Source organism: Silurus aristotelis (genome assembly GCF_946808225.1).
Source record: "Silurus aristotelis genome assembly, chromosome: 26".
Taxonomy (NCBI): domain Eukaryota; kingdom Metazoa; phylum Chordata; class Actinopteri; order Siluriformes; family Siluridae; genus Silurus; species Silurus aristotelis.
Window position 1 is genome coordinate 4,075,595 of NC_139599.1, and position 11,001 is coordinate 4,086,595.

Sequence of the window (11,001 nt, forward strand, 5' to 3'; positions counted from 1 at the left end):
ACACCAAAGAGATTGGCAATGCTAACACTGATTTACTTACACATGAGACATTTCCTGCCATTTATATTTAGTATAGTTACTATTGTAGAACGGCTGCGAAACAAATTATTTCCTGTTATAGAAGCTATAAAGGGATGTTGGCTTGCCAAGAAATGAGCGGAATGAGTTGAACACAAGTAGATCAGCATCTCATATTATTCATGCTTTGTTTTATAGTTAGTTCTTTTTTTACCAGTGATGGAAATAATGCTTTGAGAAGCATAATGTAATCATTAGGTGGGTTTGTGGCTCCGATTTGCATGTTCATAAAAAGGTTAAGGCAGCACTAGGGTTTCACAAGCTGCTCGCAGATAAAGAGTTAACGCTATGAATCATAAGTTCCCTGGGGGCTTCTATTTGTAGTGCTGAACTTTCCCCATCTGAGACTGAGGGTAAAAAAGGAAGTCGAAATAAGACCAAGTTCTTATAAATTTTTTTGGAATTATTCAGAGAGAGCACTTTTTTATGTTCACTTCATGATATGAATCACAAAAAGTGATCACATCCAATTACTGGTGAGATGACTCGTAAAAAAAATGTAGGACAGAAGAGAAATCAAATGGTGTGAAACAGCTCCAAGGACATCGCTCATTTTGAAGGAATTCGATCATTTGTTTTATTTCCTGAGAGAGTAATGTGATGTATAATACCACATATTTCGAATATTCTGAGCGATAAAGAAATAGTTCTTACATATAACAAAACCAAACTAAAAGACCATTGTTAGAGACTATTGCTTGTTATAGGGATATTGAAGTACAAAAGTTTACACCCCCCCATAGGTTTTATATAACGGGCACACGTGCACGTTATATAGTAGTCCTGGATATGCTATAGATCTGTTGGTTCTACTTAGTTTTTTGTCATTTTGTGTTATATGGTATGTTGTTATGCTAAGTTACGTTACGTTACGTTACATTATGATCATCATAATGATCAAACTCTTGATGTCACCCAAATGAGGATGGGTTCCACTTTTGAGTCTGGTTCCTCTCAAGGTTTCTTCCTCATAACATCTAAGGGAGTTTTTCCTTGCCACAGTCGCCATGGCTGCTCATCAGGGATAAATACACATCGTTCCCCTTAACTGTTAATTTCTGTAAAGCTGCTTAGAGACAATGTCTGTTGTAAAAAAGCGCTATATAAATAAACTTGACTTGAATTATGTTATGTAGCATCTTGGTCCTAGAGGAACGTCATATACTTTCCTTGTGTACTGTACTGAATGTGGTTAAAATGACTAGAAAGCCATTTGACTTGACCTGAATATTAAATCTAAGAATTTTTTGCAGAGGGTATTAAAAAAACAGATGTATGCATCTATAAAGGCAAACTTATGATAATTAGCAAATGGCTTAAAACCCATATCATAAGGATTTTTTTCTCTGTTATACGATTATGAGGAAGTAAAGTGGATATGGATGATCTGGACTCTCTCCTCACTTTATCTACATGAACATGCTTTGACTATCTTTGACCATCTTTGACTATATGATGATCATTATGATGATCATAATACTCACTTATAAAGCACTAAATGGTTTGGCTCCCATGTATCTATCCAGTCTCTTAACACGCTACAATCCGTCACGCTCCCTGAGATCTCAAAACTCTGGGCTTCTAGTAGTTCCTAGAATAGCAAAGTCCACTAAAGGCGGTAGAGCATTTTCACATTTAGCTCCTAAACTCTGGAATAGTCTTCCTGACAGTGTTCGGGGTTCAGATACACTCTCCCAGTTTAAGTGCAGATTAAAAACATATCTTTTTAGCAAAGCCTACACATAACACACATCACACACATCACATCACAACCTTGTGCTCCAGAATATATGATTACATGCACATTATCAACTTGTGCTGTTAATATCATGAACAGCAGCTACGCTAATTCCTCTCCACTGCTTCTCTTTCTCTCCCCATCCCGAGGCTTCCTGAGGTTTGGCCAGCTCCAGTCACGTCCCACCTCGTGAAGATTATGGACCTATGGATGATCATGGAGAAGTAGATGCCGAGTGTTTAAAGGCCCTGGCATGGAGAAGCTGATGCTGGATCTATGATGATCACAAATTGTTCTGTATTGTTGAAAGATTTATGACCAAACTTTTGATGTCACCCATATGAGGATGGGTTCCCCTTTGAGTCTGGTTCCTCTTAAGGTTTCTTCCTCATATCATCTAAGGGAGTTTTTCCTTGCCACTGTCGCCACGGCTGCTCATCAGGGACAAACGCACACCATTCACCTTCACTGTTGTTTTCTGTAAAGCTGCTTTGAGACAATGTCTGTTGTGAAAAGCGCTATACAAATAAACTTGACTTGACTTGACTTGACTTGACTATCTGAGCATTTTTGTTACTTTTCAATAAAGTAAACTTTTGCAATCAAATTAAAAGTTAACAGCTCAGGGAGAATTGTTGTTTAGGAAAGTGGTACCGCGGTGGATAAGGTGTTGGATTTCTGATTAGACAGACACTGGTTCAAATCCAAGCACCACCAAGTTGCCACTTCTAGACCCTTGAGCTCAGAGCTGTAAAACTAAGATAACTGTAAGCTATAAGGGAAGGTGGTAGCTTAGTGGTTAAGGTGTTGGATTTAACAGAAGGTTGTGAGTTCAAATCTCAACACCACCAAAGTGCCACTGATAGGGTCTTGAGCAAGGCCTGTGATGCTTGATTGCTCAGCTGTATTACTGAGATAGCTGTAAATTATCAGGGGAGGAAGTAGCTTAGTAGATAAGATGTTGGAATTCTTATCAAAAGGTCATCAGTTCAAATCCCAGCACCTCCACCTGGATAAGAGCGTCTGCTAAATGCCATAAATGTAAATGTAAGTTGCTCTGGATAAGGACGTCTGCCAAATGCAATAAATGGAAAACGTATAAGTCAAATCATACATCATGCCAGGAGATGGTCATGTAATATGCAATTCGATTTTTATTAATGAAAGACTGAAACTGCCTCAGTAAAAGTCAGAACCCGATGGCCTTTTTATTATCCGGGATTTGGACGAATCAAGGTTTTTCAGGTAAAAACCCGCCTCTGAGTTTGTTGTAAGAGCCATGTGATGTTTGACTTGGCTGTCCTTTCAGAATCTACACACACAACACACACAAACAGGTAAGCTGTCAGTTAAGTATATCAGGTAATATTTACACTTGTTTGCAATATGAACATGCTGAACGTAAAGTTAGCAGGTTTGCATTCATTTCTGCCTAAGGTGTTGGTGTGATGAATGTTTCTGTTTGAACGAAACATTTTAAGGCAAGAGGCTGTCATTGCTGCAGATACTGATTTTATCGCTGCGCTTTGCCATTTTGAGTTACAGTAAAGCTGCCATGCATATCTGCACAGAGCCATTTTTGATTTACGATCACGGACAGATGCATTTAAAGCATTTAAGGGCAAGTGGGTCAAAAGTCAAATCCAGGGTATCTTTATTTGAATCAAACTCACAGGGTTGGCAGACCCAAAACCAACCAAAGGGCACTGATGTAACCGACAAGACTCATGAACACTTTTTATCTCTGAAAGAGAGCAATCCGATCTTGCATTCATGCATAAGTCATTATTATCACCAGGTTCTTTAGACAGATATTTTGTCCTACGTAATAGCTTGTGGATTTAGTTGGGAGTTCTGTCTCTGCTCATTTAGGCAATTGAAAACTGGAAAGTTAGGTAAAAGTTATGGATCATGTCATCAAAGTGATGGAGAATAAGTGATGTTTAAATCACTTTGACATTTTGAAGGCACACATGCATGTAGAAGGTCTTTTGTTTCCTTTTGTTCCTGCAGTAATTTGGTTTTCTTCAGCCATGGCTTCTATGCAAATGAGGCAGGCGTGTGGTGTCGTGTAACTGTGCCTCGTATAAACGTACTCAATTTTTATAATCATTGTCATGTACCTGTTCGCTAATACTACACTACACGGACAAAAGTTTGTGGACACCCTTTCAGTAAATTTGTATGAGCTTTTTTGCTCACCTCAACAGAGATGGACCTACCTATAATGGATGTTTGGTGCCACCCAGATGAGGATGGGTTCCCTTTTATGTCGGATTCCTCTCAAGGTTTCTTCATCATGCCAAGCCGTAAAGTGGGATGTGACCAAACTGGGGAGAAAATGGGGCAAAAAATCCCCAATTATTCTGTTGTTTTGCCATGTCCAATCCCAATCTCTTGATTTTAAGGGTTTTGTTTTAACATTTCGGTGAATTTATAGTAAACCATTTAATCCAAGACTGTAAATATCAAAGCTACATACTAATGTGTCTCCTGGGATCTGCTGTAACGGCTCTGCCGCAACGTGGGCCCCTCAGAGAGATTAAAGCTCATTCAGAATGACAGGGGTTTATTATTTTAGATCTGAAAGGGATTAATGATATGACAAATCCCTTTATATATTCCCGCCTTGAGTCTAGTCTCCTCAGGGTCCACTGGGAACAACATGGCATAGAAAATAAATGATCGGAGGGTCCATAAACCATATCGTTCACAAATTGTCCGACTGTCTTTTATAAAGCTTATAATGTTATTGTTGCAATGATCTGTCCTGTTATATGAAGTCATTTCCCAGGTTAAATGAATTAAGAGCACTAAAAGCTCATTTCATGGGATATTAAAGCTCTTAATCTCTAGAGAGCAAGAGATTAGATTTACTTCTCTCTTTTTTGGGGGGCTTTGCTTTGCTAGGACATGTATTATAGTTTCCAGTAATAACCACAGATTGATCTTGGATTAGAAATAAGATCAATTTGACCGTGGTATATTTTTTTCACACCTTAGCACTCCTATAAAATGAAGTCTTTCACGTCATAAGTAAAAAAATATGGACATAAATTGAATCAGAATTGATCCGTAATGTTGCTATGCGTCATGGTGCGATAATGGAAACAGCTTGTACAAAAATGAACGGTATGAGCTCAGTATCTGAATTGGTGAGAAACCACAAGCACATGTTTGATCGTTCAATATGACATTGAACGAAAGGGTGAACAAGGCTAAGATAGAAGCAGGCATCCACCCACACGCTCACATACACACATGTGTACACACTGACATATTTAGTAAATCTCTGAGTGATAAGATTGTACAGAGAAAGTCCCTAGCACTCCTTGCTCTGGCCATACGCTCTGAAGAGTTGCTCTGTGTTTGCATCAGCCTCTGAAGTCAAATTAGGAAGTGCCTAACCCTTCAGGCTAGCAGATTAGTGTAGTTCCTTCTGAGGAATGCTGGGACACAACAAAATCTGTCTTCCTACAAGTCGACTCATTAGAAATCATTATCTGGGGGGGCATGAAAGAAGGATTACATGGTAAGAAAAATATGACCGGGCAATGATAAGTAGGTTAAGGGGCCATTAGCAGAGCATTACCTCACAGATACTAGGTGTCTGTTGCAAATGAAAAATGGCTGGGATTTTTGTAAACATGTCTTTATTGTCACGAAAAAAACCCACACAATCTCATATAATTGTTAAATATTTTCAGTATTATTCACATACCTAGCACAAGAATTGCTGCATCTTGCTAAGTCAAAGAGCTACAACCCTCAGCCCAAAACCTGAGAAAGACTACTTAAGAAAAAAAAAACGGTCCAAGGATGAACCTTTGAAAGCGAAAATGCAAACATTCAGCTTGTGGTGTTCTTCAAAACAATTGTGTGGTCCGATGTTTCTTTAGTTTCCCTGCTCTCTGCTAATTCTCGGTTTGTGGAAATATCCATTGTTAAAAGCTCTACACAAAAATACTAATTGAATACGGTTGCTGCACAAACACTTGCTAGTGTGAACCTGTGCTAATCTTCCTACACGCAACCTTGCTTTAGCACTTGGATTTGGATTCAGTTCAGATGTTTCTCCTCTCATTTAGGGGTTCTTTATCAGTTCTGCTAAGTGCTATAGAATCCATGCTGCGTGTCCACTGTGATTCACAACCTCCCATTGTGCCAGTGACCGGAGGTGCGAATTGACCAGCAGTCTGCCCTGTGTACACACACATCTCTCTACATTATGACACACACCTTATATTTTAGCTTTTATTTAATGACTCAGCTTTTTTTTATTAGCTTCTTTGTGGTTTTAGGGCCTTAACTTAAGGAGACATAACTGAAAATGGTAGACTTACGTAAAATGTACATTTTGTAAAAGCAGGCAGATTTTCATTGTTATAGTTGTTGGTTTTTTTTGGAGCCTGGACATATCATATATAAGCTTTTAATGTGCTCAATCAACTACTTTATCAGTTCTAAAGTGAAGATCTGTGTAGAGTAGAGATGATGGACACTATACATAATCTCAGACTAATACTGATACCACACACTATATGAACCAACTATTACGACAGCTGACAAATTGCAAATTGGCAAATTGCACTGGTATAACAGAAATAAATCTCAAAATTACACAATTGATTATTTTCCTTTAAGAGCGTATCCTGTCACGTTGTATTCCTTACGCACATGGTTTAAAGCCCTTGTTTATGTGTGCTTGAAATTAAAGGATATTTCTTACTAAGAAGAGCACTGTGCTGAAGCAATGTCTCTCTTTCAAAGCACTAGATTTCCTGGAGTCTCACGTGTCACTGGATCGTTCCACGTGGCGAAGGCTATTGATAGACTACACTGATATACTGAGAAACCTGGATATGCTTGACATTTACCAATGGCCTATATTCCGTATTTTAAATGAGGTCCACCATGACACTATGACACAGCAGGTTTTTTTTTTTTTCCCATAACGTAAGAGCTGATGGAAGCTTCTGGCACTGCAATAAAATGCATTTGTTATTTGACATAGAAGCTTCGTCAAGTTTCCTTCCATTAGCAGAGAGAGAGAGAGAGAGAGAGAGAGAGGTCGAAATCTTCGAGTCCGATTCTAGGAGGTTGTGCTGCAATCTGATAGATGTGATCCTGTAAACCATTAACGGAGCGTTGTGTAATCCGCTTACTAACCGTCTGCCCTGTATCAGGTGTGCACTTTGAACTTTTATCTTATCTGGTACACTCAGTGCATGTGCCCGAACAGCTCGCTGCTAAAATACACCACATATTGAGTTGTGATCCTTTCAATGATCCTTGGATCCTAAGAGTTTTATGAGACTCGTAGTCATACTGTATGACTATATGAAAATACGAGATGTATTATGAACGACTATATGAAATAAACAAGATGTACAAAATGGTAAAAATAATTCTTCCATAAAGAACCTGTACTACATGAAATTACAAACTACAATAGAAGATTGAAATAAACACAAAATAAATTCTTTTCAAAATGGGTCCCAGGTCCCTCAGGGGTCCATAAAACATAGTCAGAGAGGTCTATGATTTTTATTATTATAATTTTTCACAGTGGTGGAAATAATAACCCACCAAAACCCCCATGTTCTTGTATTTAAGGGTCTAAGCACCAAAGTCACCCTGCTAAAATAGAATGTTCAGGAAAAGAAATGTTCAACAATCCAATTTTATTTATTATTAATGAGGTAAAAGGGGTCTCTGTCTGCACTGAGAACCACCGCTTCACATTTCATATGTGGCACGTTGGACGACCCCAGATATTGTGAAACGTCTCACCTCCACTACCCCAGCTAGAGATTAGCTTATCATGTAAGGATAACGGATTACTAGTAAAAAGCACACACACACACACACACACACAAACACACACACACACACACACTATAATACTCCATAGACAACTTTATAGACAACTCAATAGAAAACTCCATAGGAAAGCCAGAAACTTAGCTTTCTATCAAGTGCACTATTTTATGGTCTTGTGGTGCGATTTGGTAGTCAGCAGTAAAAAAAACGCTAATTTAACCTCTTCCAATCAGGGGACACTACAAACTTTAAAAAATGCAAGCATATATAATGTCATGGAGGCTATAATTACAGTTCATGAGGAAAAAACAGCCACAAACAATGTGTGAAAGAAAATAAATTAATCTGATGCTGCAAAAAAACTAACAATGCATAAAAGTCAGTTTTGTTACTAATCTTTGACACATTCAAGACTGTGATAAATAGTAAAAAAAAATCCAGTCCACAATCACTTTCTATATTAAAATTCAGTAATTTTGTGTGGAGTTCTATCCCCATATCTGTGATGCCACAAAGTAAATTGGCATCAAAAATCATGGATTTTTTACAAATATTTTGATGTTTTGATCAGAACTGAGTTTGATTAACAGAAAAAAAAATCAAATGTATTTTTTACATCAGTTTAACTTACTGTACTTTAAAATCCAGAGCAACAGATGTGTACTTTATTCTGAACACTAGATAAGTTAATAAATAAAAGAATAAAATAGCGTCCAAAATGTTCGAGACACCATTAAAACTCTGGAAATAATGGTTTTAGAATTATGAAATGTTTCAACCGAAGAAAGTCAATGTTTAATGTACACTCGATGGACAAAAGTATTAAGACACTGGACTTTTTACCAGCCGTAAGTGTTTCTTTCCCAAACTGTTACCGCAAAATATGTTGAAGGCTCAATTGCTTTGGATATCTTTGTAGCATGAAATCTTAACTTCACTTGAACTAGAAAACCAAAACCTGTTCCAAAATGTGCCAAATAGTGCAGAATTATGAATATTAAATATATTTATATACATAATGTGGACCATTGTTTAAAAAATGAAAACAAAATTTCATATTTAGTCCATATTTACTGTTATAAAAACCTCCACTCTTTTGAGAAGATGTTCCACTAGATTTTTTTTTGGAGATTTGTCAACCACAAGGGTGTTAGTGTAGTCTGGTACTGATGTAGGTGAGGTGAGGAGGCCTGGGGTGCAGTCAGCATATGAATTCTTCCTAAAGGTGTTCAATAGGGTTGAGGTTAGTGCTCTATAGCAGGCCACTCAAGATCGTCCACTCCAAACCACGTAAAGCATATCTTCAAGGAGATGGTTTTGTGCACAGTGGCATCTTCATGCTAGAACAGGTTTGGGTCTCGTAATTGAAGTGAAGGGAATTTTTCAAGCCAAAGTCTCCCAAACAATTGTGTGCATCCAAGTTTGTGGTAACAGTTTGTTGAAGAACCGCATATGACCGAAGTTTTGTTTTTGAAATTCCTCTTGTACCACAGACATTTGTCTTTGTCTCTTTATCGTTAACTTTTTATTGACTGGAAGTTAATAACGTGGAGAAAACAAATGCAGCTGGAGGTGTTAAGTGAGAAAACCCATGTTAAACAAAATTTATTCATGTTAAATGTAAGCGCTTGCACTGAAAACTCCTTCAATAAATGACAAAAGAAATGTTTCCAAAGGTTAAAAATCTTTTGCATGTCAATTTTTTTGCTACCACATCAAAATACTTCCTATACAATTGTGTGCTTCCAAATTTGTGGAAAGTTTGGGAACGAACCACATGAGGCTGGAAAAGTCAGTTGTCTCAATACTTATGTCCTATACAGTGTATATGTATTGGTACTCATATGTGGCACGAGTCAAGCAGCTTTTTTTTTGCTTGTATTGCCGCCATTTTGCATCTCAGCCGATTCGAATATCAGTACAATCAGTTGCGCTTTAAATAGCTTCGGTACATACCATTCCTGACATTCACACCACCTTACACAGACCATAACCGAGACGCATAACGGTGCGTAAAAGCTGTGTGTGTGTGTGTGTGTGTGTTTGTGTGTGTTGAGTGAAGATTTGGATCTTCTGTCTTCTTGAGAAAAAGCAGAAGTGCACAAGTAATAGTCTGTGGCTTACCATTTCCGTACCTCTCTAAGATGTCAAAGTACACAGTGGCTAAGCGTTTTAAAGGAACTGCACGTTCAACTCAAACCAGCGAACATGATTGGGGGAAAAAAGAAAAAAAAAAAAAAGATAGAATTCATGCTGCAATATTTTTCTTGCGCTTGTCACTTCTCTTGAAGAAAAAAAAAGATGCAGATGCATGCACGATTCGAAGTTTGCATCAAAAAGTTGAAAAGTATTAATTGATTTAAATGTGAATGATTTAAGAAGTAAATCATTTTGGTTTAAGTAAACAAACGCAATGCACCAATCTAAACAGTGCATCATCAGAAAGTCTTTATGCTTCCTACAGATCATTTGGTTTTTATTTGTACTCGTTTTCATTGAGTCATCCTGCTAGACTTGATGCAAAATCCATTTGCAAAACCTTATCTTAAAATAACAAGGTTCCAAAAGAAAAAAGCCTCACTAGCAACGTGCCAAAATAAAGGCCTGCACCCAAGCTAGAGAACAAAAAGTACTCTAACCTTATGTCCCTGATTGGGACTGGTGACATCAATAGCGTGCCATCATACCATACCGCTGAATTTGCATAACCTCAAACTTTTCTCCATCGGTACAGGGTTCAGCAGGCTGCCGAAAGAAACGCAGCTGCAAAAAACTTTCTTAATCTGGAAGCAAATCCTTGACTGATTCAATGGTTATGCTGATGTTAATAAAATGGCAAGAATGTTGTTAGAGGAAACTTTACCACTGTGAGAGGAGCTGCAGATCTAAGGTTAAGATTAGTTTTAACCCTAACCCCAATTAAAACTTGAGTAATATTTAAGAAAATGTTTTAATGTTAAACCGGGGGAAATTTCTTCTTTTTCAAAAAATTACAGGGAGTTCAAGATGAGCCTTGTGAACTTGGAGTTCCCCGAAAAATACCAAAGCAAAAAAGACGAGTGCTGGACGACGCACCGTGTCTCACTCTCACTCTGAACCTCCTGTGTAGTGCTAAAAGAGCAATGTTTTAAGGAACCCCAGACTTTCAGCACTAGTGCTGAAATGTCTGCTTTGTGTTTTTTCTTTTTAATGGCAACGGTTGAGTTTTTAAATTTTTGAGTATTTCCTCTCAAATAAAATCAGTGAAATGCCCACAGATTTACACCAATTTCAACAATTTTTGTGTCTTCCTTTAATAGAAGTGATCGATAACATCAGGAAATAAAAGCACTAATGCTTAAGCAACGTTGGTTCACAATGTT

General features: G+C 37.7%; 1 long non-coding RNA gene across 1 annotated transcript; it reads right to left on the reverse strand.

Moving 5' to 3' along the window:
- Positions 1-2,793: 2,793 nt before the first annotated feature.
- LOC310720966 lies at positions 2,794-10,749 on the reverse strand. Its single transcript, XR_014531886.1, has 3 exons — positions 9,764-10,749; positions 4,035-4,146; positions 2,794-3,128 (listed from the first exon to the last, which is right to left on the reverse strand). It is a non-coding gene; the product is annotated as an uncharacterized lncRNA (long non-coding RNA).
- Between the last annotated feature and the right edge of the window lie 252 nt (positions 10,750-11,001).